This window comes from Euphorbia lathyris, chromosome 2, assembly GCF_963576675.1.
Source record: "Euphorbia lathyris chromosome 2, ddEupLath1.1, whole genome shotgun sequence".
In the NCBI taxonomy this organism is placed as follows: domain Eukaryota; kingdom Viridiplantae; phylum Streptophyta; class Magnoliopsida; order Malpighiales; family Euphorbiaceae; genus Euphorbia; species Euphorbia lathyris.
Window position 1 is genome coordinate 41146583 of NC_088911.1, and position 10520 is coordinate 41157102.

Here is a 10520-nt window from a genome sequence, read left to right on the forward strand (position 1 = left end):
AAAGATGTTCAAACACTAACAACTAAGGTGTTGTTTGATAAAACTGAAAATTAAGTGCTCAAAAAATAAGTACTGAATTTTAAGTGCTGAATATTATAAGTGCTAAAAATATTGAATGATTTAATTTATATAAAAATATTAGTTGATAATGTTTAACTTAAAATGTTAAGTTAATATTTAACTTATCAAAATAAGTGATTTTTAATTTAATTAACTAATTTAAATGGTGGACAAATAATAGTTATCAAACACACTTAAATTAAATAAGTGCTTAACATTTTAATTTAAGCAATTAAGTGGTTTATCAAACAACGTCAAGTCTTCCACATAAATAAGTTAATCACATTTTTTTTTATCAAAGTGTCTAAAATATTTAATGCGTTACTACTACAGTTACAAATAACCAAAAATGTATGAAACTGCTTCATTTTATCGATAAACTTGTTTGGAATGACCGAATATCTGATGTGACAGTTAAATATCTTAGCAAGGTCGGCCTTGGGCATAGGCTAGAAGTGTGGCCGCCCAAGGCCCAGGGTCTAAAGGGGCCCAATAAATTTTTTATTATTATAAATGTAGTTATAATATCCAATTAGGCCTAAAATGAGACAAAATAATATGATATTCTAGATCTAAAATGGGTCCAAGTTTCTATTTTAAACTTTGAAGTATAGGGATCAGGGGCATAGCACAACTGTGAAATGTGTTGCTATTGCCTTGATTCTTGTTGGGTTTCCGATGCCTACTTGTAGTGGATCGAAAGGAGGTTCTGTAAAGATATCGTTTGCACTCTGATTGAGTGGCAAACCACATGGGCTTACGAAATGCATTGATTCTTTCTTATGCTTATGAAATGGAATGGAAGAGAATGGCTTATTCACGCCTTGCTTTACTCTAGAAATGAAGATTTTCTTTCTCCTACTCCCCCATACAAGAGATTATTTCACGGCTTGACTAAATCTATCTTCCTTATGTGCTTGATTAAACTTATCTTCCTCGCGTGCTTGCCACTCTAGCTAGGGATAAGAACTGGATTTCCATTTTTTATCAATTGAGGATAACTCCTTTGCTCCGTTTACAAAACAAAGGTTATCATTCCACTCTTAAATAAGCACTATTGTTAGCGAAGCTAGCTTTATGATAATGAGTCGATAGACTTGTTTAGTTTTGTGATAAAGTGTCGGGGCTCCCTCTCAATTTAAGCGAGGTGGTCATTCTAGGCCATATGGAGTACGGGCAAGAGGTCCAATGTTCAAACTCAGCACTTGAAAGAGGCCAATATTGTGGTTTCTGGTAATAATGTACCTCCTCAGCAGAATTCTACAGGTAAGCCCACAGGCCAGACCAAGGATAATCAAGCGACTGTGATCTTAGAACATACGGTGGCTTTAGGTGGTGGCAAAAATACTGAAGTGCGGAAAATGGTGTTGAATACAAAAGACAATATGTATTTGGGCCAGGTCTTTTTGGGTGATGACTTTGGAGGCAGGACTCGCAATTATGGGAATCATTTGAATCCCCATGCTTCTGAACCTCACGAGGGTGGGTGAGCAGGATGATGTTCGATGTGTTAGTAAGATGCAGCATCCTCAAACGATATTAAGGATTGAATAAAGTCTGTTGAGGGTCTCAGAGCTAAAGATGAGGAGGACCATGAGACTCTTCATTAATTTTGCATTTTGTTTCTTTTCTTTCTTAACTTTTTTTATGCTCTTTTGGCATTGTTAGGGTGCAGGTACGAGAGCTTTCAGCCGAACCTTTAAAGACTTTTTACGGGATCACCATCCTTTAATTGTAAGTTTGGTGGAACCTAAAATCAGTGGCTCTCAAGCTAATAAGGTGTGTTGGAATTTTTGGTTTACCCATTCCATTTGTGTGGCAGCTGTAGGCTACAGTGGTAGAATTTTGGTGCTCTGGAATGACTCTAAAATGGATTTCCACTACTAATTCGCAATTTATTCATAGGCGATATGGGCGATGTTCAGTTCCTGGACAAACTCTTTGGTTTTTAATGATGGTCTATGGAAGTCCTAACTCTGGTTTTTGTAGACGCCTGTGGGAGGAGCTTCACTCCCATCATCTGAATTGTAATGGGTCATTCCTTGGATGTTGGTGGGGGATTTTAATGTTGTCTCTTCCATTTCTGAAATTCAAGGTTCCACTTGAAAATGGAGATTTATTTGAATATGCAGTCTCTCTAGTGGCATCTACCTTTTTTCTTTTGCTTTAATTATTAAGTATATTTAGGTTTTTAAGAAATCACTTTTTTCTAGTCTTTCAAAATTTTAGGTCGTCTAATCTTCTGATTTAATACCATACCAAATCTTATTTTTTCTCCAACCTATTACACCATTTATTACATAAAAAATAATATACATTGGAATGAAATCTTTTGCTTTATTGGAAAGAGATAAGCATTAAAAATAGAGGGTGCATTGGAAAGAGTTAATCAAAAAGAGATATGCATTCGGAAGAGAGTATACATTGGAAGATATTTAGCATTGGGAAGAGTTAGTATATCGGGAAGATATGGAACATCGAGAATAGTTAGTATGGGAAGATGTGCATGAAGGGATGATCCAGATTGAAAATAAATCTTTTCCTTCTGTAAATACCTTAATCTTTCGATTTAAATTGTAATCACTCTATTCAAAACATTTATTCTTACATAATTACTCGTGGAGATGAATTCACTCATGAAGATGTTAAGCTTTTATGCTCTGCTTATATGGAGATCACACAAGATTCGATTACGGGGACAAATCGAAATAGAGAACAAATGTGAAAACGAGTAGAAATTGCATACAATGAGTTGGGAGGAAAGAAATTGGAGATCATTAGAGTCTCGAGTAGAAAAATTTGAGAAGGCTATGAGAAAGTTCAATGGATGCATCCGAATGATTGAAGGGGTGAGGATAAGTGGTGCTCTTTTTTTTTTAATAAAGTTGACGCTTCTTAATTCGCAATATAGTAGTCCCTCATAGTGTTTCAAAAAATAATCTAGTATGTCATTTCACCAAAAATGGTTTCTACTCCTCTAAGTCGGGTTATAAAGCACTTAATAATGTCATATATGTTGGTAACTCGATTCGTGACTTGAACAAAATGTGGACTCTGAAGCTTCCACCAAAGATTATTATGTTTTTATGGAGATTCTATTGTCGTTGTCTTCCTCTTCAGTCCCAATTGCGGGCTCTTCATATTATAGTTCCTAACAACTGTTTAATGTGCGCAAATGATATATAATACAGTTGGCATCTCTTTCTGGCTTGCTCGTTTGTCTCAATCTATTGGAATGATGCAGGTTTATGCCAAACGGCCGAAGATTTTGATGATGTCGTTGTTTGGTTCCTTGATCTCTAGCAAAGGGCAAACGAAGAAGAAATAAACAAAGCAGGTATGGTTCTTTATGGAAGCAACACAATAATCGTCTTTGGAACAATCAATGTAACTCGCCTATGGATAGTGTCTGTGTTACTCGATCTTTCTGCCTTGATTGGACAACTTGTCAAGTTCGCAACATCGCCAGCTTATCTGAAAATTCTGACACAATGATTTGCTGGAATTTCCCTCAAACTGGTTTTGTCAAATGCAATGTCGACGCTGCGATTTTCAAGAATATGTGTGGAGCAGGGACAATAATTCGTGGTGATGATGAGTATTTTATTGCTTGCAAAAGTATGGAGATGGCTGATGTTTTTGAGGTAAAAATAATGGAAGTGTTGGGTCTCAGGATGGGTTTAGAGTGAGATGTTTCTCTAAATTTGGACAAGGTAGAATTTGAGATGGATGCAAAGTTTATTGTTGATGGAATTAATTCCCAGACAGCTAATATTACAGAATTTGGTGATCTTCTTCAAGACTGCAAAAGTATTCTTTGCAGATCATAAAGACTTCTCAGCATCTTTTATTTCTAGATTAGTGAATAAAGTTGTTTACTTAGTTGGAATGCATGCTTTTTTTTTTCTTCCTCGTTGGTTAGATTATGTAATTTTTAAGGATACATCATTCTTTTTAATAAAGTTGATTTTGTCTATATATAAAAAAGCATAATCAAGGTAATTACATTGAAATTCAAAAATACATTTACTCTAACAAAAAAAAAAACAGAGATTATAATGTCAGTTATATTACATTGTAACCCAAAATAGTAATGGAATATTGAGTACGGCTTACCAAAACATCTTTGCAAAAATTACACAGAAATTTTGGATGTAAAATCAATATTTTTAATATATTTTAGGGTTAAGGTGCAAAAATACCCCTAACGTTTTGGGTCAGGAGTAATTTTACCCCTAACGTTTAAAATGAGGCAATTTTATCCCTAACGTTGGAAGCCAAGAGCAATTTTACCCCTAACGTTAATAAATTGTGTTAATTTGAAAAATAATTCATCAAACTGTCTTCTCGGTCATGAATCTTGTTATCTACACTTCATACGTATGTCATTTTTCAGTAACAAATCACAAACATTCGTTGGGATGTGAAAAAAATAAAAAAATATACTGTCTTTTTGTACGAATTAGGCAAAAAAAATCAAAAAGTTCACCGAATTTATAAATATTAATCTCAAATTCTATTATTAAATTATCAAAAACATGAAATCCTTTTTTTAGAACGAACTGTTATGTAATTGGTGCAGAATAATGAACAAAAATATGTGTTTTATAATAGTGTTTAAAATTGACACAATTTATCAACGTTAGGGGTAAAATTGCTCTTAGCTTCCAATGTTAGGGGTAAAATTGTACAATTTTAGACGTTAGGGGTAAAATTGCTCCTCACCCAAAACGTTAAGGGTATTTTTGCACCTTAACCCTATATTTTAAGGATAAGAATTTATAAATCAGAGATCTATAATATATTTTGTAGGGTTTATGATTTATGAATTGGAATTTAAAATTTTTAAATTATGATAAGAAATCATAATATATAAAAAATAATGACATATTAAAAATTAAGTTTAGAGTACCCGCTATCATCACTTGGTTTAAAAACAAAATATACGCACTTTGTTTTTTTAAACCAATTATACAAAAACACATCATGTATCGGCTTAAGAATTCTATACGTTTTTACTTACTACCTGCTATGCCAGTTACTTCAGATTTCTAAATCCCTAAATGTTCGTTCATGACTGCTACCACGACTTAGCGTCCACCAGTCGGTCGATCACCGATTCTGCTCCTCCTCATCGTCGATTGTCGTTGCCGCTGCTCCTCACCGTTGGCGATGTCCGTCTTTGCAAATCTTCCCTAACTGTTGTTGTTCAATCTCTTTCTTTCTTCTCAAATCTCAACTATCAATCTGCTTCTTTCTTCTCAAATCTCAACTATCAAGTAGAGGAAAATAGTCACAAGATGGTTTTTCATCAAGAGAACTCAGGTATGTTCTCAATCTTGACCCCTAAACTTCCCAAACGGTTTGATTAATTTATTTTTTCACATTATGGTAATTTTCTTTTGACATTATAATTGATAATTATTAGTTGTTCACATCAATTGGTAATCTGACAATCTTTGTATAAGATATAGTATATACTGTCACTAGTAATCTTGCATGATAAATATAATCAAATCAATTGCTTTATATGATATGTGTTTTGTTATTTGAAGGGTTGTCTTCTGTGTCTTTTTGGTATAGTTGTATTGCTTAATCTGATCATCTTCAGTGTTGAATAAAGTTTGTTGGAGTGGCTATATATTTCAGTTGATATGTCTCCCCTCCCATTAGCCATGTTTAGTTGTTTTTGCTCAATTTGATTATTCAATGAGGCCTCTAGGTAGTCTGCATATAGAAAGGAAAGTCCGAGTCGGAACTCATGATTTTACACAGCAGCTTTTCTACGGAAAGGCATTTTATAAACAAGGACTACATATGCTTGTACTTGTTTTCCTTAGCCTTACTAATCTTTTCTTTTATTGCTTTCAGACTTGGCCGAGAATTAGAGTTTTTGGGTGGACATAGTAGTCCTGGGACCGATGTTCTTCCTATGGGTTGGCTACACTGTTGTATATTATCTTTCTTTTCCCACCCGGCCACCCTAGCTCTTTACCTGTAGTAACAAAACAAAAAAAAACATCTAAAGATAGAGTGCATTTCCTGCTGGTCGTGCAGTTCTAACATAACATATGAGGAACAACTTTAAGAAATTGGAAAATTGGCTTGAATCCTATGATACCTCTAAAATTAGATATGTGGAGAATAGCAGCTCTTGAATCCTATGATACCTCTAAAATTAGGTACATATGAATATGCTCTTTTAGTCTCCAATAATTGTCAGCTTGAGGAGAATTTATAAAAAGCCACATCTGTGCTTCAAACTCCTTATCATGAAGTGCCCTAAAACTCTCCACTTTCAAAGTTCAAAACAATCTCTGAACTCAAATTGGAAAATTGGCTTTGTGGGTGATCTTCTTCCTTAGCTTATAGTTTCAAATCCCTTTGCCATACTTAAATTTTAAAACTGAACGAGTTCTTATGGTCACTTCTTCATAGGTATGAGAAAAGTATAACAAGTATTATGCATTATCCATGGTTCTTTAACATTAATTTGAGGGTAAAATGCAATCAAATGTCGATTTTTAAATGAATGAGGGAGTTTTGAGCACGGATTTATCCAACTTCCTAAAGCCAATCGGCAATTATAGTCCAAACAAGGCCGATCAGCATTCCTCAAATGGCCGAGCTAGTCCTTTTCAACTTGCACTTTCTTTCCAATATTTAACCGTAATAGGCGAGTCAAACAAGAACTAGCCAATTGGGTATCTCTTACAAAGGCCGATTGGGTTTTTCTATCTTTTTTCAATCTGCCACGTAGGATTTTGATCCATTTTGTAGCTGAATACTATGGAGTGGGAGCTGAGAGAGTCTCAGATTGTAAGTGCATACCTGGGCTGGGTACATAAATGGACAAGTTTCTGTTAATGTGTTCTTCTTGTCTTCTCTTGTTTTATGGTAGGAATTATGATTATACTACTTTAGTTGTTGTTTTGCAGGGAGTATTGAATGTTAATTATAATTCAACCAAACTTGTGCTTGAATAACTTCTTCTATTCTATAGGAAACATAGCAGATTTTAGAAAAAGGTCCTAATTAAGTCTATGTTTCACGGCAAAGAAACCCATGAAACAAGTATTTCCAATTCCATACCACATCTATGCTCGAGTGTCTTTCTACAGTAATCAGGGCTTTTACAGACAGGATAACTTCTCATCCTCTCAGATGAGCAATTCTAGGAGGCATGTGAAAAATCTAAAGTGGGATAAACATGATACAGTTAACAGTGTTTTGCAAGGATTATGCTAAGTCGGTTATGGCGAGGGCGATAGTCGGGCATTAAAGATGTTTGGTCTGATCATCAACACCATTACTTGCTCAGAAATGCAAGATATTGGCCAAGATTCCTACACTCTGGTGGTCATAAACTCAGTGATTCTGCAAATAGGGCCGACGAAGTGGTAAGTTCTGTGTTCTTGGCATATCTAATTGTTCCAAAGATGGAGTATTTTGATTCAGACATAGTATTAGTATACATAAACTTGTGTCAGCAAACAAGATTAATTCTCGGCTGTTGCACTTTATTTTAGAAGTTCAGGTACTCATGTTCTCTGAAGATCAATGACTACTTGAGAAGTAATTAAATGGTTTCTTTTTATTCTTGTATGTTTATTCAATTGTAATCTAGAAAGAGTGTGAGTTATCATATCATAATCGTGTTATTTTGACTCGATAGCTTTTGAGGACTGCTAACTAGGGACTATAGGCTAGTGATTTCTTCTCTTTCATGGCATGTTTGGAATCTCTTCTGCAAAAAAAAAAAAAAAAAAAAAATGTTGCAGATTCTTTCTTCTCTTGTAACCATGGTTTTGAGAACCGAACCGGACCGACCGGTTCAACCCGGTTCGACCGGAATCAGCCATCATTCCGGACCGGAGGTGGTTCGGTTTTTAAATGCTTGAAAACCGGCCATAACCGTCTAACCCGGCCGGTTGAACCGTGACCCGTCTGAACCGGTCGCGGTTAATCGGGCTGGTCGGGTTACATTTTATACTCAATAAAAAAAAATTTGTTTTTCCAAGGATTCGAACATAGGACCTTTGAATAAGAAATGACTACTTAACCATTAGATCACTTATTAACTTGTGTTTAATATTAACAAAATATAGATTTATATAATCATTATAAAAAGTAAACATTTAAAATATTATTTATTTATTATTATTTTTTATATTTCTTTTTTTATCAAATTTTTTATATTTCTATAAATATTATACAAACATTATTTTATCATTTCAATATTCATAATATTTTATTAATATTTAAATATTTCATAAAATAAAATCTAAAACTCTTATAATAACTATTTTATTATACTTATATGTTATGTTAATAATAATACTAATTATTTAGTTTTAAAAAATATGTAATTTATATTTTTTAGTCTTTTTATAAATTGAATTTTTATTATATTTTTAATTCATGATTGGATTTATAAATTTAATATTTTTAATTTTATTTATATAATTTTTATAAGTTAAAATATGGATAAAATATTATTTTTTACATAAATTTTTTAATACCGGTTGAACCTCAGTTAAACCCCGATTGAACCTCTAACCCTTGATTTTTTTTTTTCCGGTTCTTTGACCGGTCCGGTTTTGATAACCATGCTTGTAACAGTAAAAACTCGCAAGGAGTGGTAATTTGGGTTATTGTATCATAATTAAGTTTTTTTTATTTGTTTGTTATATATGATTATACATGAGATAAATTTAAAAAAATAATAATCGTGTTAGTCAAATTATCTCAATAAATTATATTATTGTGTTAGAAATTCTTACCGTACAATTGGAAATCCCCAATCTTTATGTATGACAGGTATTTCACTTATATTAACTGGAAAACTGAACTTCAACTTCAACGAACGATCTTTATTATATATTTGGAGTCAAATTGTCATTTTGAATGAATAAAAAGATCAAATTATAAAACCAATAATCAAGGAGTCATTGATATTTACAAGGCAAAAGTTTTTGCCCATAAATGTTTTTTCACTCTTGGTTTTTCCATTTGAGTGTGTGAGAGCTTCAATTGTTGCTATCATGCCATAGCTCGATGATGCAGTCTCGTTGCCACATAGTTATATTCATATACTCTCTTAAACTCCAACTCTCTTAAATTCCAATACCTCTTCAACCAATCAAGAATTTCTGCTTGCTTTAAACTTTATAAAATTCAAGAATATCAATTTTCAAACTTGATTTCATATATGATTATTTTCCTCATATCTCCAGTGGTGGATCCAGGATTTGAGGGAGGGGTCAAAACGTTATGTAAATTTTTTTAAGACTAATATTTGTAGCCAAGAGTAAAAATATCCCTAACATTTTGGGTCAGGAGCAATTTTACCCTAACGTCTAAAATGGTACAATTTTACCCCTAATGTTTGTAGCCAAGAGCAATTTTAGCCTAACGTTGAGAAATTGGATCAATTTCAGATACTATTATAACATACAGTTATTTTTTTTCTTTATTTTGCACCAATTGCATATCAATTTGTTCTAAAAAAAATGATATAATGAAAATTTAATAATAAAATTGGAGATTAATATTTATAAATTCGGTGAATTTTTTGAATTTTTTTTTTGTCTAATTCATACAAAAGACAGTATATTTTTAATATTTTTTTTTTTCAGATCCCAACATATGTTTGTGATTTGTTACTGATAAAATAACGCATTTGTGAAGTGTAGATGATAATATTCATGACCGAGAAGACAGTTTGATGAATTATTTCTCAAATTGACCCAATTTATCAACGTTAGGGGTAAAACTACTTTTGGCTTCCAACATTAGGATAAAATTGCACCATTTTAGACGTTAGGGATAAAATTGCTCATGACTCAAAACGTTAAGGGTATTTTTGCACTTAACTATTCTTTTTGGACTAATTTTTTTTTTTAAAATGGGGGGAGGGCAAATGCCCCCTTTGACACCCCCCTCCGTATCTCCTTCAAGGGACTTCAAAAAAAAAAAAAGGAATAGTCTCTCACATTTGTATCCTTCTAATGTTAGTTTCTCTTCGTCATGAATGTAGTCATTATGCGCATTGATTCCTCCATGTGTTAATCAAACTGTTGTTCCATTTGATCCATTCTCTCAATCAATTGAGCAGAGTATTAACATACATAGAACCACTTCTTAGTGGCATGACAATATATCAAATCTTAACTTCCATACCAACTGATGTAGCTGAAGCATTTGTTTTGTTAGCAATATGTTGAATCAATAGCCTAATATTAAAGTACAAAAGAAATAAACAAAAGACATTATTAATCTTACTAATAGCCTAATGTTAAATTTACAAAATACGTTTAACCCTATTCATAGAAAAAGTAACAAAAGACATTATTAACCTTACTATAGCAAAACATTAACTGTATCATCGAGTTTTGGGATGTTAACCCTATTCATAATTATAAACAAAAGACAGTCGTTAAATAATTACTTTACGTAAA

The 10520-nt window shown here is 32.9% G+C and overlaps 1 long non-coding RNA gene across 3 annotated transcripts; it reads left to right on the top strand.

Moving 5' to 3' along the window:
* The first annotated feature begins 5060 nt into the window (after nt 1-5060).
* LOC136217909 (uncharacterized) lies at nt 5061-7665 on the top strand. Of its 3 annotated transcripts, none has more exons than XR_010683565.1 (2): nt 5061-5385; nt 5932-7665. It is a non-coding gene; the product is annotated as an uncharacterized lncRNA (long non-coding RNA). The 3 variants fall into 3 exon arrangements; XR_010683566.1 differs by having other exon boundaries at nt 6985-7665; XR_010683567.1 differs by having other exon boundaries at nt 6999-7665.
* Nucleotides 7666-10520: the final 2855 nt, after the last annotated feature.